Source organism: Schistocerca gregaria, chromosome 2, assembly GCF_023897955.1.
Source record: "Schistocerca gregaria isolate iqSchGreg1 chromosome 2, iqSchGreg1.2, whole genome shotgun sequence".
Classification (NCBI taxonomy): Eukaryota; Metazoa; Arthropoda; class Insecta; order Orthoptera; family Acrididae; genus Schistocerca; species Schistocerca gregaria.
The window spans coordinates 632,258,636-632,284,316 of NC_064921.1; the positions used below are offsets into that span (position 1 = coordinate 632,258,636).

The 25,681-nt window shown below is 39.5% G+C and overlaps 1 protein-coding gene across 1 annotated transcript in view; it reads right to left on the reverse strand.

The window, feature by feature from the left end:
- LOC126336283 (trans-Golgi network integral membrane protein 2-like) overlaps positions 1-25,681 on the reverse strand; it is a 185,865-nt gene that overhangs the window by 70,335 nt on the left and 89,849 nt on the right. The gene's annotated exons all lie outside the window — the stretch shown is intronic.

Here is a 25,681-nt window from a genome sequence, read left to right on the forward strand (position 1 = left end):
AGAATCTCTGCTCTTGTAGACCAACACCTTCAACCTATTACCCACAACCTATCTTCCTATATAAAAGATACCAACCATTTACCCCACCAACTCTCCACAGTTCCTGTCCCTCTACCACTTACCATGCAGTACCCTGCTTGTCACTATTGATTCCACCTCCCTCTACACTAACATTCCTAATGACCATGGCCTTACCACTATTGAAACTACCTTTCCCAATGTCCAACAGATTCCAAACCAACATCCTCCTCCACAATTACTTCTCCTTTAAAGGCATTACCTAAAAACAAGTCTGGGGTATGACTATGGGCACCCCATGGCACCATCCTATGCCAACCTTTTCTTGGGCCAGCTAGAGGAATCCTTCCTAAAATCCCAGAATCCTATACCTCACATCTGCTTCAGATTCACTGAAGAAATCTTAACCATCTGGATTGAAGGTGAGTACACTGATTCCATGCTCCTCCAGAACCTCAACAGCTTCTCAACCCCTTTGCTTCACCTTGTCCTATTCAACCCAACAAGCCACCTTCCTAGATGTTGACCTCCACCTGAAAGATGGCTACATCACTACCTCTGTCCATATCAAACCTACTAACCACCAGTAATACCTCCACTTCAACAGCTGCCCTTCTGTACAGCCTAGCCACCCATGACTGTCTCATCTGCAGTGACAAGCAGTCCCTCTCAAAATATGCTGAGGGTCTCACCTTGTTAAAAAAAATCTCCCATGCCTTATCTTTCCAGCATCCCAACACCTCCCGAAGTCCCACTGTCCAACACAGAAGAGCATTATCCTCATAACTCAGTACCACCCAGGACTGGAGCAACTGAATTACATTCTCTGTCAGGGTCTTGATGACCTCTCATTGTACCCCAAAATGAGAAATGTCCTGCCCACTATCCTTCCCACCCTTACACAGTGGTATTCCACCATCCACCAAACCTACACCATATACTCGTCCATCCTTACACAACCCCTGCTCCCAATCCTGTATCTCATGGCTCATACCTGTAATAAACCTAGTTGCAAGACCTCTTATCACCACCTACTCCTGTCTGGTCACTACCATCACCTATCCCATCAAAAGCAGAGCTTCTTGTGAAAACAGTCATGCGGTCTACAAGCTAAGCTGCAACCTCTGTGCTGCATTCCACGTATGCGTGACAACCAACAAGCTGTCTGTCTGTATGAATGGCCACTGGCAAACTGTGGCCAAGAAACAAGTGGACCACCCTGTTGCTGAACATGCTGCCAAACATGATACCCTTCATTTCAATGACTGCTTCACAACCTGTGCTGTATGGATCCTTCCCAAGAACACAAGCTATTCTGAATTACGCAGGAAGGAACTTTCCCTGCAACACATCCTATGTTTCTGTAAACCTCATGGCCTCAACCTTTGTTAGTGACTGTCCTCACCCATCCAGCCCATTCCCTGTTCCCAACTGCAGCACTACACAGCCATTGTTCCATTACCATGCCCAGATTTTTATTTCTCTCCTTTTCCACTACTTCAAAATCCCTCTCGCCACCATTCCCCTGCACTCCATCTACCCCGCAGCACTTCACTGTCCACCACCCTCACCATAATATCCTTTCCCCTCCCTGTCTCAGCCTCCTCCTTACTCCCACCCAGTTGCCACTCCCATCATGCACTGGTGCTTGCAGTGTGGTTTCAGTTGCCAGAGACTGCAGTCATGTCTATGAGTTGCATTTGCATAAGAGTGTGTGTGTGGGGGGGGGGGGGGGGGGGGGCATGCATGAACACGTGTGTCTGTCTATTGTTGAAGAAGGCCAATGGCCAAAAGCTTTAATTGTGAGAGTCTTTTTGTTGTGCCTATTGCGACTCAGCAACTCCGCTACATGGTGAGTAGCAACTTCCCTATTCATAATATTGTTATATTTCATCCAGGAATTCTCTTAGTTTTGATTATTATTTCATAAATGAATACAGAAATAAACATAATAAACAGAAGTAGATTGTGTAATTAAAAATAGAAATTTTAAGTGTTCCAAATAATTCGTAATTTAAAATGTTTCTAAAAAATTAATTTTAACTGTACATTCAGGACTAGTATTTACAGATTATAGCATCCAAAATAATATTTCCTATTCATAAATTTTAGTTTGAAATATAACACATTATGTTTAAAATTATATGAAATATTTCAGAAAAACAGCTGAGATAATACTGACCTGTAAAAAGTTCTACAAATAGTCCTGGTATTGACTACTACAGTTGAGGAAAAGTAATGCTAGAGGAGGATGTCCCATTACAATGTTACCCTCACATAATACAGAAACAATGTGTTTACAGTAGTTTGTGACCTATTATAAGGTTTGCCAAAAGATGCCAAAAAGGTAGTATACAGATGTATGGAATTATCTGATACATAACATATTACAGAAAACATAAGAGAAATATCTACTATACAAATCATAATTTATGTGTATATCAGGACATGGCATTCAGATTTTCAGATCTGTGGAACATCCTGTCACAAGACAAATGATACAAAGTCAAAACTACAACATTAAAAGAAACAGAAAATAAGAAATGTAAATAAGTGCAGAGACAATGTAAACTACTAGAATTACAAATTGCAAGTTTACATCTATAAAGTCACACCTTCAAGATCATCAAAAAAGAAGAAAAAATATACAGAGTGTAAGTCTACAACGAGTGAGCCGACTTGAAAAACTCACAAAGGCAGGTACAAACCAGAGGAATATACTCAATAACGAGTAGGAGTATAGCACAAAATCAATCAGCCACATAAATCAGAGTATTTAAGGATATGTTGACTCATGAAAGGAGAAAATAATTTAAAAAATTTAGGGTCTATCTTACGATGTGGACACACACACACACACACACACACACACACACACACAGAGAGTCGCAATGACCAGGGGTACCAAAAACAGACTTAAGCATGATTTTGCACACAACTCATGGTCCAATGAGATACCATAATGCAGTACTCAGGATAAGTACTGGTAATCAGAGTCATAAATAGCTCTCAATGGGGACATAACCAAGTACCTTGAGGACAAAAATCAGTGTGTGAAATCACATGTATACATCTTGTTATACAGTCTATACTTGATTTATGATCACAGCCGTAAATGTCTTCCACACTATTTGCTAACTGTTCATACAAACTAACCTACATACATAGAAGCCTAGAAGATTCATTTACAACTGATAAAAAAATAGATACTGAATGCTGCAATAAGAAAATTCTTTGAAATGTATGACCACTAACCTAAAAGTGCCTGAGTTTATAAGACTCTGATAATTATTTACAACATGGTTCATAGACTATACAGTTGAACTTTTTAAGTTTTCACATTTCTGTATTGAAAATAACAAATCATCAGTCATAGAACATTAACCTTCCACAACATTATTTATACTTACTAAATCTATTGGAAAGTTTCCTACTTGGAAAAAAAAGATAGATGGTTGAGTACATTACCCAGCAACTATGTTCTCGTGTAAGTCAACTGGACAAGTAAGGGTGCAGCCACACAGGAGTGTGGGAGTGGATTCACCTACATCTTTCAGCTTTCTCTCTGTATTTCTCATCACACGTTCCTACGGATAGGTAACTTCCTGTCTAGCTTTCATATCAAATCCTGAAACATTGTTTTTGTGTACAACGTGTGCTGTTCAATAAGTCCCTCACATCATATGGCATATATTTTGCCTATCTGTATTGGGGAAAAAAAAAAAAAAAAAAAAAAAAAAAAAAAAACGAATGTATGCAGGGTCCTTGTCAGAAAGAATTAAAAAGTGTTCACATGTATGGTACATTAATAAACAGAGATAAATTCAATGAAAAAATGAACTAGTAAGGTAATATACACAGATATACTTGCACATATGAAACTTTCAGATGGAATTCCTAATATTTACAGTACATATGAATAAAACAAGCCTTCACTCAATTTATCACAGCACCCATGACTATTATAGCAGTTTGCTTACTTTATTTCTTCATTGATTGTCCCCGGTGTTAACATACTGCATAGCTACACTGTCTGAAAAATGGGGTTTATAATTTGGACACTGACGAGTTAAAACTAGTTTTAACTGACTTTCACTTTTGACCAGCAGTAAATTCTAGTTGTGACTAAGGCTATCTGTATCAACTAGTTTCAACTAGTAAGAATGCATTCGAACTAAACTAGACAGAACTAGTTTTCACTAAATTTATTTAGGGGCAAATATTAAAATTAAGAGCAACTACGTGTTGATTGAAATAGAAAACACCATTTTTGTAGCGTGCAATGCAATATTTATTGGAATATTGATTATACACCCAAACACATTCCAGATAGTGAAAACAAGAAGGCACTGACACGAAAATGGCAAGTATTGTTGCAAACTGGATGACAAAGGGAAAAACATAAGAAGAGAAACACGTGTGTATTGTGAATAGTGCAATGTTGGATTGTGTGCAACACCATGCTTTGAGCTATATCAAACAAAGAGTCCTTTCTAATAAATATTCTTCAAGAAACTGTGTTTCCATTAAATCTACCACTAAAACCCTTCCTCATTATATAAAAATTAATAATAAATAATTTTTAATTCTGCAACAGCGTTACTACTGTGAAAACCTTTGAATTGTTAGGTATTCAGTTGTTAGATGATCACTTGCCCCCACAACAATCACACATATGCATGTCAAATATGTGCCGCTACAATAAGCACTAGAGGCGTGGAAAGAATTACCCACATGGGAACAGTTATAGGCACCAAATCTCCCCACCTGAGCAGCACTGCAGTGGCCAACAAATAGCCTGCCACTGGGCACTTTTCACCACAACAAACAACATGGTCGAGGGATTAAGCATGTACAGATCAGCTTGTACATATTTATCATGGCAGATCTAAATCAAGAAATGCAATGGAAAGAAGAATTTTTGACTAGGATGTTACAGATTGAAGAACACGACACAACAGAAAACCACTACAATGTAATGACAAAAGAATCTTATGATAAATTAGTGGCCGAAATTGAAGAAGTGCAATCAGCTGAGAAAAAGACACAGAAGGAGTACAGAAGATTAAATTGATTGAAAGTTATTAATACATATTGTGGGACTAGGAAGTTAGTGACAAGAAAAGAGCCTGTGAAGTACTACTTATGTGTTGAAGAAATTTTCAACATTATTGAAGAAACTCATCAGGCCATTGGTCATGGAGGTCGGTACAGTTTAAAGGTTGAAACTTCAAGAAAATACGAAATATATGGTGATGATAAACATTTATCTGTCTATGTGTGAAACTTGTCAGCGCAAAAGCAGCATTAAGAAAAGGGGGCATGTTTCGAAACCTGAACTCCTTTCAGAAATGAACAGTCATTGTCAAGTTGATCTGATTGACATGCAAACTCAAGAAGACTGTATATTTAAGTATATAATGGTGTATCAGGACCACTTGACAAAATTTGTTTTGTTACATGCACTGCAAAGCAAGAGGGCAGAGGAAGTGGCACATCATTTAGCAGATATATTTTTGACATTTGGTGCTTCTTGTATTTTACACTCTGACAAGATCAGAGAATTTGTTAATTCTGTCATAAACAAGCTGGCTGTACTTTGGCCTGAGTGTAAACTAGTGCATGGAAAACCAATGCATATCCAAAGCCAAGGTTCTGTTGAATGTGCCAGCCAAGACATTGGAAACATACTGGCTTCATGGATGCAAACCAATATTACCACCAACTGGTCAAATAGTCTTCACTTTGTACAGTTTATGAAAAATCGGTCATATCAATCTGGTATGAAGCAAACACCTTACAAAGCTATGTTTGGCACAGAATCATGATTAGGGCTTATGACTTTGAGTTTGCCTCTAGATGTTATTAAGGAAATACCAGATGAAGATGATCTTAAGGAGGCTTTATATAAAATTAATATGGTAGACACAGTAAATGAGACACCTTATGAACTGGAATTATTACATGACTCGGAGGAGATAGCGGTTATGGCTAGTAGCAATGGACAGATTACAGATGCAGCCAGACAAGAAGATGCAGAATCTTTGCCCGGTATAAGTATACAGTCTCCAACAACAGCAGCAGCCAATCAGGAGGATCCAGAAGCCGTAGCTAGTACGATTTCAGAACCTCAAATAACTCCAGCTTGTCACAAAGATCCAGAAGCTGAAGCTATTACAAAACAACAATCTCAAATACAAACAGCTAGAGAAAATGCTCATGAAAACCTGACGATACAGGCCAAAAGAATGAAGACGGCTTCAGATTCAACACACATCAATGTAGAAATCAGTGACAACATAATTATACCAATTCCTGTTATTGACAGAGCAAAAGCAGATCTACCCCAATATTACTGGAGTTGTTCCTCAGAAGGATGAACAGGGTTTGCACAAGATTGGAATGAAATATGGGATACTCCACAAATTGTATTACAGGTATGTATTTCTGAACTGATTTCAATAATTAACGACAAATGTCAGACACATTCGTTATTACATTGATTTAATTCTCTAAAAATGTTGCTAACTATTCAAGTAATTAATTAATATTTTAAGTTTTGATACTTACATTGTAATATATTTTATAATACATATTAAGTACTTAATCGCCTTTCAAACAAGCTAATTAAAAGTTCTCTTCCAGATCCGAATTCGACATATCCTAAGAGAAATTCTTGCTGCTGGTGGATGTGCCAGAGACAAAGGTATCATTAAGAACTGCTGCCAAGATGGTAGCCTTAGGATCAGGACAAGGATTTGTTCACTGTGTGTGTAAGAAGACATGTATTTCAAATAGGTGCTTTTGTAGGGAAAAAGGAAATGTTTATAACTCAAAATGTCATGACAGTTTGCCTTGCAATAACAAACAATCAAAATTTAATTGTTAAATTTTTTTGGTACATTTTTCTTTTATTAAGACTGTAGCAACTTTTGTCAAATGTATGAGTAATTAATAGACTTTTACTGTATGATTATTTTGTTTCCACTTTTGTAACTAATACTGTTAATATGGCTCTGTAATGTTCCTTAAAATGTTTCTTCAGTGTATGGTTATTTTTGTATTGCTGTAGTTAATATTAATGACTTAGATTTATAATCACTATTCTCAATAAATATTGCATTGTACAATACAAAAATGCTGCCATTTACTTCAATCAACACATAGTTGCTCTTAATTTTATTTGCCCCTAAATAAATTTAGTGAAAACTAGTTTTGTCTAGTTTAGTTAGAATGCATTCTTACTAGTTGAAACTAGTTGATACTGATAGCCTTAGTTGCAACTAGAATTTACTGCTGGTCATAAGCGAAAGTCAGTTAAAACTAATTTTAACTAGGCACAATGCATTTTGACAAAGTGGCTCAATATAAACTAGTTTCAACTAATAAGAACACGTTCTAACTAAAATCAGGTTTTGATTGTAACACATACATTGTAGACATGCTGTTACTGTAGGGTGCCATACTTCCTTTTTATTTACCATGTGATCATCTTCATACAACAAATCCTCATTAATTCTTTCCCTGGAAAAACTATCATTCTGCTTACCAAATTGATTATCAGACATCATTCTGCTTACCAAACTGATTATCAGACACAGTAATATGGCAGATAGCATGGTCCTCTTCCTCATTACCCCTCTCAAATTCTCTCTCTTCATTAGGCCTAGTATTATCCTCCTTTATTCTCTCTTTACTTACCACCTGGCCATCATTATCAATTATAAATTCAAATACTGGATACATCATTTTTATCATCATTACAACTATCAGAATCAGACCCACCCTCACTTTCACTGTCCTCACTGCCATCATTATTAATTATAAATTCAAATACATCATCCTCATCACAACGGGATTTGTCACTGCCATCATTACAACTACGGTTAGAATCAGACCCACTGTCACTTTCACTGTCCTCAAATATGTGGCTAATTACTTGATCCTCGTTTCCAGTATTAGACCACAAAGCAAACCACCTGATTTTCTTGTGTTCTCTTAAAAATTTAACATCCATTTTGACACTTTTGACATCCTGAGCAACATTAACACACTCGGGTTCATCACTTAATTTTATTATAGTAAGTTCCTTCTCATCTTTTATGGGATAAACATTGCTACCCACACTATCATTCAACATCTCACTACAATTAGAAATTACATTCATTTTACTACTATCATTTTCATTACCTTTACCTGTGATTACAGCACATTTATATACAAGTGGCTCTTCATTACTACCCGCTCAAGTGAAAGCCAAAACTGAAGCATTATCTAGTTTAAATGGTTTCTCCCAGAACTAAAGTCATCTCCTCCAGTTCTTTTACTTTGATTTCTCCTATCATTTCCATTCCCATTCTGGCTATCCTCCATGCACCCATTCCTTGAATTTCTACTATAATTAGTCCAGTTCATCCAGTTTACCTGAAATTCTCTCCCGGGTTGATTATTGTCATCAAAATTCCTCCTACAATCTTCTGCTGAGAGCATCACCCTCTCCACTTTATCAACATAATTCAAGAAATAACTAATATTACCCCTAGGGCTCATACAAGCAATTCTCAAACTTTCTGAGGCAACTTGGTTTCTAAACCCACAATTATTGATTCACTACTTAGCTCTTTGTCCAAATATTTCAGTCTGTTTATCCAAAGCTCACAGAAACTTTTCACAGTACCCTTCCTAGAGTCAAATTTCTCTCATCCACAAAATTCACTCAGAATTCTCTGCTGCTTCTCTTTGGACCAATATTCATCTAAAAATGCTTTTTCAAGGCTTTGCCATGAAGTACAATTATACGCTACTTTAGCTGTCCATCCATAAGCATCCCCATTCAAAAAACCCCTCTCAAAAGACCTATTTCTTTTCATCATTCCATGTTTCACACAAATCATTAAATCCTCTAATGAAATCCAGAAAATGTCTTCCCCATGTGGTTCAAAATTAATACATTTCTTACAACTAACAAATGAAGGACTGTTTGGGACACTACACATTCTATGCTTTAGATTTTGCATCTCTTCCATCATTTTCACTATTTCAGCCAGTTTTGAATCAACAGTATTATTTACTTTTACCAGTTTTTCCTATACCAGTACTGCACACTTGGTTTCTACCTCCATTTGAAAATCATTAAGCTGATATATTTGTAGAACTACTGACAGCCTTGGGAGAGCCAGTCCTGACAAAACTCTACAGTCTGGTGAACAAGATGTATGAGACAGGCGAAATACCCTCAGACTTCAAGAAGGATATAATAATTCCAATCCCAAAGGAAGCAGGTGTTGACAGATGTGAAAATTACCAAACTATCAGTTTAATAAGTCATGGCTGCAAAATACTAATGCGAATTCTTTACAGACGAATGGAAAAACTAGTATAAGCTGACCCCGGGGAAGATCAGTTTGGATTCCGTACAAATATTGGAACACGTGAAGCAATACTGACCCTATGATTTGTCTTAGAAGCTAGATTAAGGAAAGGCAAACCTACATTACTTGCATTTGTAGACTTAGAGAAAGCTTTTGACAATGTTGACTGGAATACTCTCTTTCAAATTCTGAAGGTGGCAGGGGTAAAATACGTTTATTTTGTCACTGTCTGCTAGAGAAAACAAAATAGGACTTTCTAATATTGCAGAAATTTTGTAGCACACACCAAATAAATGAGACTGTTTTGGCACAAATGATCATTTTTATAAGATGACAGAATATAATTCACGAAGTACCAATATCAAATGCCTATTTGGCCTACTAAAAACAAAAATCTTTATGTTAGGAAGTAGTTTCACATTTCATTCACACACACCAGTTTCTCAAGCATCGAAAAGTAGTATTACGAAATTTTTTTATACAATTAAATTTGGAATCGTCTTATTCTTCCATAATTTGTTTGATGTCCCCATTTCTCCTCCTTCCTCATTCTAACAAACAATCTTGTCATTACCAATTCTGTAGCTATTCCTGCCATTGTCAAAATTTGTTTGCCAATTAATTTCTCTAACCCTGCCAGACTCACAGGTTTAGTTATCTTGTGATTATGAGGGTTCTCTTGACAGAGACATCATGCACACTACGCATGCATTCAAAAATCAACTTATGATTCATTAAGAAATCAACTCAAAAATGTTCAAAACCCAACAGGTATGCATTTCAAAATCATACAAATAATCGATAGACCAACTTGTGCTGTATGCTAGGCGCTTTGTGAAACAAGTAGTTTTCCTCAAGAATATGAATTTGGTGCCCCCTTTTCCGGGTAGCATCTAGCTGCTTGCTGCGACTGCTTACACAGCCACAGCCACATTCCTGCAGCCGGAAGTGGGAGAATCTACTACTCAAATGTGACTCTACTGCGCTTGTCCATGAGCCCGCTCGTAACTGCTAAAATGAATCTAATTTAAACAGTTGTGACTTCACGCTCATCAGAGGCAATTTGTTGTTATTGCATAGCCTTTGACACATTTTGCTGCTGTCAGATGCTTACATGAGCACTGTGTGTCATTGTTTTATATGGTGTGTTTCCTTTGCAATTTAAGTTATTTTTGTTTTTTCTCTCATTTACATTTTATTGTTGAAGTATTATTCTGCAGTAGCAGGATACAGTAATATCCTTTGTTAGAGTATCGATTCTTACCAGTCAAAATTATAAAAATTTAACAGAAAACTAAAACAATGAAAAATTCCTGGAATTCTAAAAAATTCCTGGGTTTTTCCCACTTTTTGCCCAGATGAAAAAATTACCGCGTTTTCTCAGATCTCACGGTTGTCCTGGATCATATACACCTTGCAATTAAATGTCATTGTTCTCTGCAGAGTACACAGGAATAATATTAACACTAATATCATTCTAAAATAAGAAATTTATTACTAGATATTTAATGTCATTGTTCTATTTCAAAATCATAAAAGGATCTACCCATTTAGTCACATGGCATACATGTATCAAAATCCAAAGCACAAATCTATTACAAGAACAGAATTAAATAGTTGTTTGAACCTGCAAATATAGTGTATATTTTCTTCCAGACCAGGGATCACTATGCATCCATGTTCATCCAAGTTAAGAGTAACTGAGGTTTTACCAATTTGCTTTGCTGATGAGTAGCTCCTCTTATCTTTACACCTACAGTGGACATTTCCAAAAAATTGTTACTATACTTTATCTTGTCTCTAAATTGTTCAGATATACCAAAAATTGGACTATGTATATTGATAAAACAGTTGCCTTCCCACTGATCAGTCTTAATTTTAACGTAAGAACATCCAAAATCTGAATCATCCTCTCTATTGTCAGACACTTCATGCAAAAGATCACTTTGAGTTTCATCAAATGCAACTTCCACACTGTCTTCACAAGGTTTCATCAACTTCACAGCTATCACAGCATTACTTTTGTTACTCATTTCGTCACGTAAAGACTAAGCACAATGAACAGATTCCATGGCACAACTAACATTACTTGTTACAGAAGGAACACAAAACACATTACTGTCAAAATGACACTTCCTGTTTAGATCCTAATTCAATTCATTGCACCAATTGGGATAATAATACTGACTAACCACAGCTAACTGATTCCAGAATTCACCTTTATCTATGTCATTGTCAATCTGCTCCCAAAAACAAACTTAAAAAAATTTTCACCTTTATTCTCCAGGTTCACAGATACCTCACCTTTACTGTTTGGATCATACTCTGAATGACATTAATGAAAAACTGCTTTGACTGGACTAGTATTCCATGGCCTTCACTTACATTACATACATCACTTACCTTACCTGTACTGTCAACATCATTCAGAAATAACTCTGAAGCGTCATTTTTCTTAAACTCAACAAATACCTGTTACTCATCATCATCATATTTCTCCAAAATTACCTCATCAACAATGTCACTAATAATACAAGTCTCATCATCATCAAAGTCACTTACCCTCACCTCCATTCATTTGCAATAAGCCACCAGTCTCAGACTTACCAACCTCAGTTATTTGACGGCTCTCATTCACATTTACATAAAAAATACCACTTAATTCAGATCCACTACAGTTATCACTTGATTTACATACATGAACAACACTGCTTTCCAACCACGAGAAGAATTCATCAGTACATAACATACTTACATCAAAATTCCCACTACTCTCACATTCCGGTCTCTGATTAGCACTTATATCACCATAATTAAACACAGTATCCCAAAACTTTTGATCAAAACATAAATGGGAAATCTGATATTCTTTCCTTTCGATTTCAGATACATGTGCCATATCATTAACACCATTATTATTGTCTAATTGCAAGTGTAACTTCTGGGTCCTGTGCTTGTTATGTTTCCTTGCCCCAAAACTGTGGACCTTCATTGAGGGGAACTGCTGTTGCCACAGTAGTTACTTCTATGATTGTGTCTTCTATTAAAATGCCCATGTTTATCCCCATTATACCTATCCTGCTGATGTTCAAAATTTCTCTCTATTGACACCTTGATCCTGATATAAGTTACCATTATCTATGTTTTTGTGACCACTCCTATTGTGATTTCTATAATTCTGATTATTGTGGTACGTACTTCTTTCTACTGCTCTATCCAGCCTGTCAATGTATAGTAAACAATGTTCAAGACAATTCTTAGGACCGTGTACTGAATCCCACTGCAATCTTTCTGGTATTCTCATTTAAGCGCATCAGTCAAGGCCATTTTGTCAAATGGTTTGTAAAGATGTGCTAATTTCTCAAGTTGGTTCTTACAAAACTCTTTCAAAGTGCTGTCCCTATTCTTGTAATTAGGACCATTCAAAAATTCACTTTTGCTTCTCCCTCGTTCAGCTTCTGACCAAAATTTATTTAAAAAACTTTTCTCAGAACTCTGCTATATTTTTCATTGACTTAAATTTAAATTTACCCATGACAGAGCTTCACCTTCAAGAAATCTTTTAATAAATTTAATTTTTTGATGGTCATTCACACCTGACATAAAATTCTTTCTGCAGTGATGCAGAAAATCCACTGTATGTAAATTGTTGTTGTTGTTGTGGTGTTCAGTCCTGAGACTGGTTTGATGCAGCTCTCCATGCTAATCTATCCTGTGCAAGCTCCTTCATCTCCCAGTACGTACTGCAACCTACATCCTTCTCAATCTGCTTAGTGTATTCATCTCTTGGTCTCCCTCTACGATTTTTACCCTCCACACTGCCCTCCAATGCTAAATTTGTGATCCCTTGATGCCTCAGGGCATGTCCTACCAAACGATCCCGTCTTCTAGTTAAGTTGTGCCATAAACTTCTCTTCTCCCCAATCCTTTTCAATACCTCCTCATCAGTTATGTGATCTACCCACCTAATCTTCAACATTCTTCTGTAGCACCACATTTCAAAAGCTTCTATTCTCTTCTTGTCCAAACTATTTATTGTCCATGTTTCACTTCCATACATGGCCACACTCCATACAAATACTTTCAGAAACGACTTCCTGACACTTAAATCTATACCCCATGTTAACAAATTTCTCTTCTTCAGAAACGCTTTCCCTGCCATTGCCAGTCTACATTTTATATCCTCTCTAGTTCGACCATAATCAGTTATTTTGCTCCCCAAATAGCAAAACTCCTTTACTACTTTATGGGTCTCATTTCCTAATCTAATTCCCTCAGCATCACCCAACTTAATTCGACTACATGTCATTATCCTTGTTATGCTTTTGTTGATGTTCATCTTATACCCTCCTTTCAAGGCACTGTCCATTCCGTTCAACTGCTCTTCCAAGTCCTTTGCCATCTCTGACAGAATTACAATGTCATCAGCAAACCTCAAAGTTTTTATTTCTTCTCCGTGGATTTTAATACCTACTCCAAATTTTACTTTTGTTTCCTTTACTGCTTGCTCAATATACAGATTGAATAACATCGGGGAGAGTCTACAACCCTGTCTCACTCCGTTCCCAACCACTGCTTCCCTCTGGTGTCCCCCGACTCTTATAACTGCCATCTGGTTTCTGTACAAATTGTAAATAGCCTTTCGCTCCCTGTATTTTACCCTGCCACCTTTAGAATTTGAAAGAGAGTATTCCAGTCAACATTGTCAAAAGTTTTCTCTAAGTCAACAAATGCTATAAACATAGGTTTGCCATTCCTTAATCTTTCTTCTAAGATAAGTCGTAAGGTCAGTATTGCCTCACATGTTCCAACATTTCTACAGAATCCAAACTGATCTTCCCCGAGGTCGGCTTCTACCAGTTTTTCTATTCGTCTGTAAATAATTCGCGTTAGTATTTTGCAGCTGTGGCTTATCAAACTGATAGTTCGGTAATTTTCACATCTGTCAACACCTGCTTTCTTTAGGATTGGAATTATTATATTCTTCTTGAAGTCTGAGGGTATTTCGCCTGTCTCGTACATCTTGCTCACCAGACGATAGAGTTTTGTCAGGACTGGCTCTCCCAAGGCCGTCAATAGTTCTAATGGAATGTTGTCTTCTCCTAGGGCCTTGTTTTGACTCAGGTCTTTCAGTGCTCTGTCAAACTCGTCACGCAGTATCATATCTCCCATTTCATCTTCGTCTACATCCTCTTCCATTTCCATAATATTGTCCTCAAGTACATCGCCCTTGTATAGACACACTATATTCTCCTTCCACCTTTCTGCTTTCCCCTCTTTGCTTAGAACTGGGTTTCCATCTGAGCTCTTGATATTCATACAAGTGGCTCTCTTTTCTCCAAAGGTCTCTTTAATTTTCCTGTAGGCTGTATCTATCTTACCCCTAGTGAAATAAGCCTCTTCATTCTTACATTTGTCCTCTAGCCATGCCTGCTTAGCCATTTTGCCTTCCTGTTGATCTCATTTTTGAGACATTTGTATTCCTTTTTGCCTGCTTCATTTACTGAATTTTTATATTTTCTCCTTTCATCAATTAAATTCAATATTTCTTCTGTTACCCAAGGATTTCTACTAGCCCTCGTCTTTTTACCTACTTGATCCTCTGCTACCTTCACTACTTCATCCCTCAGAGCTACCCATTCTTCTTCTACTGTATTTCTTTCCCCCATTCCTGTCAATTGTTCCCTTATGCTCTCCCTGAAACTCTGTACAACATCTGGTTTAGTCAGTTTATCCAGGTCCCATCTCCTTAAATTCCCACCTTTTTGCAATTTCTTCAGTTTTAATCTACAGTTCATAACCAATAGATTGTGGTCAGCGTCCACATCTGCCCCTGGAAATGTCCTACAATTTAAAACCTGGTTCCTAAATCTGTCTTACCATTATATAATCTATCTGATACCTTTTAGTATCTCCAGGATTCTTCCATGTATACAACCTTCTTTTATGATTCTTGAACCAAGTGTTAGCTATGATTAAGTTATGCTCTGTGCAAAATTCTACCAGACGGCTTCCTCTTTCATTTCTTAGCCCCAATCCATAATCACCTACTATGTTTCCTTCTCTCCCTTTTCCTACTGTCGAATTCCAGTCACCCATGACTATCAAATTTTCGTCTCCCTTCACTACCTGAATAATTTCTTTGATCTCATCACACATTTCTTCAATTTCTTCATCATCTGCAGAGCTAGTTGGCATATAAACTTGTACTACTGTAGTAGGCATGGGCTTCATGTCTATCTTGGCCACAATAATACGTTCACTATGCTGTTTGTAGTAGCTTACCCGCACTCCTATTTTTTTATTCATTATTAAACCTACTCCTGCATTACCCCTATTTGATTTTGTATTTACAACCCTGTATTCACCTGACCAGAAGTCTTTTTCCTCCTGCCACCGAACTTCACTAATTCTCACTATATCTAACTTTAACCTATCCATTTCCCTTTTAAAATTTTCTAACCTACCTGTCCGATTAAGGGATCTGACATTCCACGCTCCAATCCGTAGAATGCCAGTTTTCCTTCCTGATAACGACGTCCTCCTGAGTCCTATGTAAATTATGTGATGGAACACTTTTGATAGGAGTGTTGGACCATACAATACCATTGTTTGCACACAGACTTCGATTCAGACAAGTTTCTTGAACTGCTGAAATTTTTTTATCTACAACAATTATTAGTTTCCATATTGTTTTCTTCATTTAAAATTTTTTTGTTTATTATAGCGATATTTTGTTGGGTTGTCTCTGCTACTGCATTTTGTACAATTCCGATGTCATCAACATTCTTTGATTGTTTTGCTGACTCAGCAACAAACTCACTTTTCAAAATAATAAATTTATTTTCTAAAACATCAACTTTTTCATTCACATTTTTTAATCCCTCTGACAACCCATTTTTTAACTCTGAAACTTGATTAGTAAGTTGATCTACCTGATTTTGTACTCTGTCCAATTTGCTATTGTTATCTGTCTTCATTTCCACTAGTTTTGCCAAAATTAACTCCATATTGTCGGTTTTTACTGTTTTTTTACTGACTACAATTTCACTTGGCTCTGACATGGCCTGACTGGATGCTACAGCTTTCATTTCTACCTCACATTTGCTTTCATCCCTGTTCATTTTGTTAACAAGCACATAAATCCACAAACAAATTACCTTCACAAAGAGTTTGTACTTATCTTTCCTTTTTAATGTCCCTGTTTGTACTTGGGGAATCCACTCTACTTTCATTCGATCCACTCCATCATTATTGTTAGTACATCATCACTGTTGGTAAGATTTCCTTTGTTGGGCAGCCTTTGGTTTTTTGTTCATGTGATCATAAATTTATTTGTATATAAATTTCAAAAATTAACAAAATCAAGCACACTCTGCAACAGACAAAACTTCATTATTAGTCAATTAATCCCAGATGATGGCCACACTTGTAATCTTCCCCCTCCTTCCCAGTTGCAGCTATTGTTCACAATGAGCATGGTCTTTTCTGAAGATTAGAGAGGAGTAAGATTGCAACTTTTCAGTTTACTTGTCTTTTCTTGTAGAGTTAGCTCCAGTTCTTCCTGTATAAGGGTCTGATTCTTGATGCTGAAATTCTCACACTTTAGGTCCTCTTGGATGAATTAATATAAATAATTTTGAAAATTGTTGAGGTAGAATTTTTGTTTTTACATTAATTTAGTTTGTCACATTTTAGTCTATCGCACAGCTTTTCGAATTTTCATATTAACAAAGTCAAAATTACATTGTTTGCTTTAGATATAAAAATATATCTGATCACAGCCGAGACATGCTTACTACAACTTCACTCTGCAGTAATAACCATATTCCAAAGGGTTTACAGTTTTTCTTGACAAATGAATTTCTATTACTTTTGATTATTATTTCATAAATGAATCCAGAAATAAACATAATAAGCTGAACTAGATTGTGTAATTAATAATAGAAATTTTAAGTGTACCAAATAATTCATAATTTCAAATGTCTCTAAAAAAATTAACTCTACATTCAGAACTAGGATTTATAGATTATAATATCCAAAATAATAATTCCTATTCATAAATTTTAGTTTGAAATATGACATACTGTGCATAAAATTATATAACATATTTCAGAAAAACAGCTGAGATAATACTGACTTGTAAAAAATTTGAAAAATGTTACTGGTATCGACTACTACTGTTGATGAAAAGTAATATTAGAGGAATATGTCCTGTTAAACCCTTGTATAATATTGTCTTCAAGTTCATAGTCTCTTTATACACTCCTTCCCCGTTCCCCCTTTCAGCTTTTCCTTTTTTGCTTAGTACTGGTTTTCATGTGATCTCTTAGTGATCATAGAACTGCTTCTTTTTTCCCAAAAGGCTTCTTTAATTTTCCAATAGATGGTACCTTTCTTTCCTCTAGTGACATTTGCTCCATATTCTTACATTTGTCATCTAGCCATTCCTACTTAGCCATTTGCACTTTTTGTCAGTCCCATTTTTTAGATGTTTGTATTCCATTTTGCATACTTCATTTGTTGCATCTTTTATTTTCTCCCTTCATAAGTTAAATTCGGTATCTTCTGTCATATCCAATGATTTTTACTAGGCATTGTCATTTTACCTATTTCATCCTCTGCCGCTTTCACTATTTTGTCTCTCAGAGCTATCCATTCATTATCTACTGTAGTTCTTTGTCCTGTTCTAATGAATCGTTGTCTAATGTTCCCTTGACACTCTCAACAGCCTCTTGTTCTTTCAACTTACCAAGGTCCCATCTCCTTAATTCCCCACCTTTTTGCGAATTCTATAGTTCACAAACAATAAATTGTGGTCACTCCACATCTGCCCCTGAAATGTCTTACAATTTAAAATCTGGTTCCACAATTGCTATCCTATCATTATATAATTAATCCAAAACCTTCTGATGTCTCCAGGTATCTTTACATCTACAATCTTCTTTCATGATTCTTAAACCAAGTGCTAGTGGAGATTAAATTATGCTCTGTGCAAAATTCTACCAGGCAGATTCCTCTTTCATTCCTTTCCACAGTCCATATTCACCTGCTATTTTTCCTCCTCTTCCCTTTCATGCTACTATATTCCAGTCCCCCATCACAATTAAATTTTTGTCTCCCTTAATTATCTGAACAATTTCTTTTATCTCACCGTACATTTCTTCAATCTGAACAATTTCTTTTATCTCACAATACATTTCTTCAGTCTCTTCATTGTCTATGCAGCTAGATAACATATAAACTTGTACTACTGTGGTGGATGTCTGCAGGTAGGATGATTAGGCCAGGATTTGTTTTGCAGTCATGTCTGCCTGTTCTTTCTTCCACTGAAAGATTGGTGTCCTGAGAGAGAGACACGTAGAAGGTGACCAGTGGTTGGTTAGGTGGGAGTGGGCGGAGGGGGGGGGGGGGGGGGGGGGGGGGGGGGAGGGAGGAGTATCTTATGGGTACCACCACTGTTGTTATGAAGCACAGGATTCTGCCAATTATCTGACTCTTCCAGCTACCAACTCCACCAAAATGATCCCATCCCAGAAGTCTAGCACAATCTCCACTTGCCTGTTCAAAGCCTTAGGTCCTTGCCAGAACATCTCCCCAGAATGCATTTCCCTCCTCGCCCCTATGACATCCCACACACCCAACATCTTCATGCTCCCAAAATCCACAAACACAACAACCGTGGATGCACCAATGTGTCTGGCTATTGTGACCACACTGAAAAAATTTCAGCCCTCATTGACCACACCTGCAACCAACTGCCCACGATCTAGCTTTCCACACCAAAGACACCAACCAATTTCTTCAGTGACTCTCCACCATCCCCAGTCCTTTGCCACCTACATCCCTACTCATCACTGTTGATGCTGCCCCTCAGCACACCAGCATCCCTGATGCCCATGGTCTCACTGCCATTGAACACTACCTTTATCAATGTCCTTCAGGCTACAAACACACTGCCTCATTCCTCATACAGCTGGCTGCTGTGGCCGAGTGGTCCTAAGTCCAGAACTGCGCTACTGCTACGGTCGCAGGTTCGAATCCTGCCTCGGACATGGATGTGCATGATGTCCTTAGGTCAGTTAGGTTTAAGTAGTTCTAAGTCTAGGGGACTGATGACCTCAGATGTTAAGTCCCATACTGCTTAGAGCCGTTTGAACCACTCCTCATACACCTTACTAACGTTATCCTAACACACAACTACTTCTCCTTTGAAGGGAAGGTGTATGAATAAATTTGTGATACAACCACGGCAACCGCATGGCACCCTCCTATGCCAACCTTTTTATGGTCTTATGTAGAGGAGACCTTCCTGCCCTCCAAAAACACCAAATCCCTGGTGTGGTTCAGGACCAGTGATGATGTCTTCATGATCTGGACTCATTCCTCCACAACCTCAGCATCTTCTATCCCAGTTGCTTCACGTTGTCCTCCTCAACCTGACCATGCCACCTTCCTAGATGTTGACCTCCTCCTCTTGATGGCTCCATCTGCACCTCAGCCCACATTAAAAGCACCAAATTCAACAGCTCTGCATTTTGACAGCTGTCACCCCTTTCAAAAAAAAAATCCCTCCCATACAGCCTGGCCACCCAGGGACAAAAACTCCCTTGCTCAGTATGTAGAGGGTCTGAAAAAATGGTTCAAATGGCTCTGAGCACTATGGGACTTAACTTTTTAGGTCATCAGTCTCCTAGAACTTAGAACTACTTAAACCTAACTAACCTAAGGACATCACACACATCCATGCCCAAGGCAGGATTCGAACCTGTGACCGTAGTGGTTGCGCAGTTCCAGGCTGTAGCGGCTAGAGCTGCTCGGCCACTCTGGCCGGCTAGAGGGTCTCAACAACATCTTTACAGACAGGCACTGTCCTCCAGATCTAGTCAGCAAACAGATCTCCCATGTCATTTCCCCTCACACTCTCAATCCTCCCACCACCCCCAAGAACCAGCCACAAAGGAGTGTCCCTTTCATCACCCAGTACTACCCTGGACTGGAAAAACTGAACGGCATCCTTTGCCAGGGCTCTGATTACCTATAATTAACCCCTGAAATGAGGGACATCCTACCTGGGATACTTCTCATCCCTCCTAAAGTGGTGTTCCATAGCCCACCCAACCTCCACAACATCCTAGTCCATCACTGTGCCACTCCTAATCCCAACTCCTTGCGTCAAGGATCACATACCAGTGGAAGACCCAGGTGCAAAATCTGCCAATCCACCTACCTATCACTTCCTATACCAGCCCTGTCACAGGTTTATCCCACCCATCATGGGCCGAGCCACCTGTCAAGGCAGCAATGTCATTTACCAGCTCTGTCAAATCACTGCACAGCTTTTTGTATTGATATAACTACCAAGCAGCTGTTCACGAGGATGAACGGCCACTGCCAAACTGTGCCCAAGAGCAAATTAGACCACCCTGTGGCATAACATGCAGCTGAACATAACACACTTTATTTCAGTGGCTGCTTCACCACCCGAGCCATCTGTATCCTTCCCTCCACTGTCAGTTTTCCTGAACTGTGCAGATTGGAGTTATCCTTACAACACATTCTTGACTCCCTTAATTATCCTGGTCTCAATCTATGATAACTACGGTCCCCACACCCTCTGCCCAACAGTTTCCTCCCCCTCTATCCCACCATCTTCTCCTCACTCTCGTCTTCAACCCTGTTTATTTGTCACCCTCTGCCAACACATCTGCCAATCTTTCCCCACTTCTCTCCTTTTTTTGCTCCTTTTTTCCGTATGTCCCTGCCCCACAATGTTCTGACACTACACGTTAGCATTCTAGTCCCTGCACACTCCACCAGACAGCATTCATCTCTCCCCCAGCCATACACTTCTATCCCTTCCCTTCCCCATTCCCTCCAGATTGCTGCTTGCTTTCCACATGATAGTTACGTTACAGCCTGAGGTGCTGGAGTTAGCAGTCATGCATGAGGTGTACTTGCTTATGTTTATGAATGGTGTGTGTCTTGTGGTGACTCGCCGATCTTTCAAAGTGCCGCCGCGCAGTTATGCGCGTCTTCTACATGCGGTGCTGCCTGCCAGCCAGCGGCCGCTAGACTCGGACTAAGTTATGATTTGACTGTTAAAGTGACACACGTCTTACTCTGTTTACTTGATCTGTGAATTTCATGTATTGTGTTGTCCTTGAAATATATTTGTTCAACATGAAGTTATAACAATTGGCGACGAGGTAGTGAATTTTTCTTTCTCATCGTTGACCCCCGTGTTTCCATGGCTACTTTAGAGCAACTATTGCAAGGTCTCATAGAACAGCAAACGCTTCTCACAAATGTGATTTGTGATTTCATCGCGGCATCAAATGTGGGGCGACCTTTGTCATTGTCTCTACCTCCTTACGACGAGACAGTGGAAGACTGGTCTGATTACAAAAAACTTCTTCGACAGCACTTCTTGGCATTTCATGTCGCGGACGACCAAACATGTAAGTCTCTGTTCCTTTCATGGATTTCACCTAAAATGTATCGGTTGTTGTTGCAATTGGTTCCTTTGAAAGATACTGCATCTTTGTCCTAAGAAATGTGGTCACTTCTGTCCGTCTATTTTCAAAAGCAAACGCATGTGGTAGCCTCTTGTGTTGCCTTTTATCATTGTCAAAAACAATCAAATCAATCCTACCACACTTGGGCTGCTGAACTTCACGGCCTTAGTAGAAATTGTCAACAGAAGATTTCTCTCTTGGGACAATTTGAAGCTGAGGTAGCTTACAAATCTGTCGTTCGCACTGTTTCCATATTTGTGGTTGACCATAGTAACGCGGAGAATCCTTTTGGTTTCAATGCCTTTCGCGTTTTTGGGTTCTCCATAGATGAGTCTGTCAATATCGTCTCTGATGCTATTCCTTATGCTCAATTGCATTCCTTGTTGACGACATTTTTGTCCCCTTTTTCTCCTAGGTTAGGCCGTGCAAACGACTTTGAAGCTCATATCACCTTCAAACCCACTGCTCGGCCTAAGTTTTTTCGGGCTCGGCCCATTCCTGTGGCCCTTCATGATCAAGTCAAACGGGAGCTGGATCGTCTCACTGCTTCAGGGGTCTCGCTTCCTGTCACTTCCAGTGAGTGGTCCTCTCCTGTCGTAGTCGTTGCTAAGCCAAATGGTTATATTTGTCTCTGTGGTGATTTCAAAGCCACTGTAAATGCTCAATGCCTTATCGACACTTACCCCATGCCTTGACCTGAAGAATTGTTCACTAAACTTGCTGGAGCCAGTATTTTTCTAAACTTGACCTGTATGAAGCTTATCATCAGCTTCCTCTTGATGCTGCTTCCCGGCAGTTTCTGGTCCTTAACACGCCTTTCGGCCTCTATCAGTACCAATGATTGCCATTCAGGGTTGCCAGCGCCCCTGCTCTCTTTCAGCGATTCTTGGAACAATTATTGCTCACTGTCCCGAGGTGTATAAATTACATGGACAACATTGTTGTCACTGACTCCACCACTGAAGAACATCTTCAGAATATCTGCACATTTTTCCACATCTTACAGACTGCCGGTATTAAGTGTAATCTTCAGAAATCAAAATTTTTTCAGGCATCTATCATGTAGTAGGGGTTTCAACTCTCTCTGGATGGTATTCGCCCGCTTCAGCAAACTGTCGCTGCGAGTGATGCACTTCCTCACCCTATATCTGTTAAGGAACTGCAGGCCTTGGGGAAAATAGCATACTATCACAAGTTTTTACCATCTGCTGCTTCAGTAGTTCAGCCGTTGCATCGCCTGTTGCATAAAAACATGCCTTTTGACTGGTCCACGTCATGTGATTCGGCTTTCAAGAAATTGAAGACCATGCTGAAACAGACCCCGTGCCTGGCTGCTTATCGACCTGGCGATCATTTTGTTCTTGCCACTGACACCTCTCAACATGGGGTTGGCGTAGTCCTTGCACACTGTTTTTCTGATGATTCTGAACAACCCATTGCTTATGCCTCCAGAACGCTCACGGATGACCAACAAAAGTATTCTCAAATTGAAAAAGAAACTTTGGCCATTATTTATGCTCTTCATAAGTTTGGTGTTTTTCTCTATGGATCCAAATTTCATCTTGTTATGGATCACAAACCACTTGTTTCCTTGTTTCATCCATCAATGTCACTTACCGACAAGGCTGCACGCCACCTCCAGCGTTGGTCTCTTTACTTGTCTCGTTTCAATTATGAGATTCATTTCTGGCTGATGGCTCAACATGCAAATGCTGATGCACTGTCTTGCATTCCCATGAGACTTGATCTGGCATTCGATAGGGACGAACTTTTGTGTTTCCCTAGATGTTGCTGAGCAGCGAGTTGTGGATGGGTTCCCCATCACTGGGGACAGGCTGGCGGCTGCTACGGGTTCTGACCCTACCCTCTCCCGGGTTTTATGCTGTATTCAGAAGGGTTGGCCAGATCGTCTGTCCGCTAAGATGTCTGATACACTGTGGAACTACTACGCTTTGCGTTACCACCTCACGGCTAGGGATGGTGTTATCCTCATTACCACCAAAATTACTTTGCTGCGTGTTGTGGTACCTGCGTCTTTGCATGCTTCGGTCTTGCGCCTCCTTCACCAAGGGCACTGGGGTGTCACTCACACAAAATCTCTGGCATGCCGTCATGTGTACTGGCCCAGCATTGACTCTGAAATCGCACACATGCTCGCTGCCTGCGGCCCTTGTGCACCACAGGCCGCTGCCCTGAAGTCATCTTTGTCACCGTGGCCTTCGCCTGAGAATCCCTGGGAGCGTATTCATACTGACTTTGCGGGACGTTTTTTAGGTAATTATTGGCTTCTCGTTATTGATGCCTACTCTTACTTTCCTTTCATTGTCCTTTGCACGTCGCCTACCACCACGGCAACCACCAATGCTCTAGCTCACGGTTTCTCTTTGGAAGGCCTTCCCTCTACTCTTGTTACTGATAATGGTCCACAATTCACCTCTTCCGATTTTGTGGATTTTAGTGCCCGTCACGGCAACATGCATGTCATGGCCCCTCCGTTCCATCCACAGTCAAATGGTGAGGCTGAATGACTGACATTTAAGGCTCAGATGAGGAAACTCCTGACTACTTCTGCTGCTGATGATGCACTTCTCCAATTTCTGCCTTCTTACCGTTTCATCCCCATGGGCGACCACAGCCCAGCTGAGCTCTTACATGGCCGACAGCCCCGCACGCTACTTCATCTTCTGCAGCCTTCCACCTCATGGCTGAGGGTGCGTTCGCTCGGCCAGTTCACCACCGGCGACCTTGTATGGGTACGGGGATATGGCAGGCGGCCAAAATGGAGTCCTGGACGCATCTTACGAAACCGTGGCTGATGCCTGTATGAAATCCAGATGGACACGGGTGTTGCAGTGCCTCATTCGGACCAGCTTCGGCCTCATGTGCCAGCAACGCCTGTTCCGGATACCACTACATCACCTTTGGCTCTACCTGATGCTCGAGATCCTGGAATCTCTCATTACTCACAACACAGTCCTCTCACCATCATATCAGTGCCAGCACAAGAACTGATGCCACCAGGAGACGTGCCCATGCAGGAACCAGATGACCATCATCTGTCGGAGCAACTCTACTCGCCTCCTTCTCCTATGGACGTGGACACATCGCCCATGTCTCCTGTTATAACAACTGGACTTGCCACAATGGGCAGATTGGTGCATGGGGCCCCAGCAGATTTGACCACCATGTCTCCTGTCATCTCAACCTGTTATCATTGGGGACACTTCCATTTGTACGGGAAGCCCTTGAGACTTTACGGCCAGTCAAACAACACCTATGGACATTAGAAATCTACAGGCCACCTCCATCAAGACCTGTGCAAAGACTTCAAAGGGGGGAAAGTGTTGTGACTCGGCAATCTTTCAAAGTGCCGCTGTGCAGTTACACGCATCATCTACATGCGGCGCTGTCTGCCAGCCACGCAGCAGCAGCGCCAACTAAGCGGCCAGCCAGCCAGCGGCCGCTAGACTCAGACTCAGTTGTGATTTGACTGTTAAAGTGACACACGTCTTACTCTGTTTACTTGATCTGTGACTTTCATGTATTGCATCGTCCTTGAAATATATTTATTCAACTTGAAGTTATAACATGTCTCTCTTTTACTTATGAGGGCTGTGGCCGAACGCTTTATGTAAGTGTCTTTTAATTGTCATTTAATACTACTTACCATGTGTCTTCTTCATGGTAAGTAGTAATCTGTCTTTTCCTACACTGTTGAACACATAGATAACAAGATTTGCAAATGAAAAAGCTGCGCTGATATGGGAAACTACT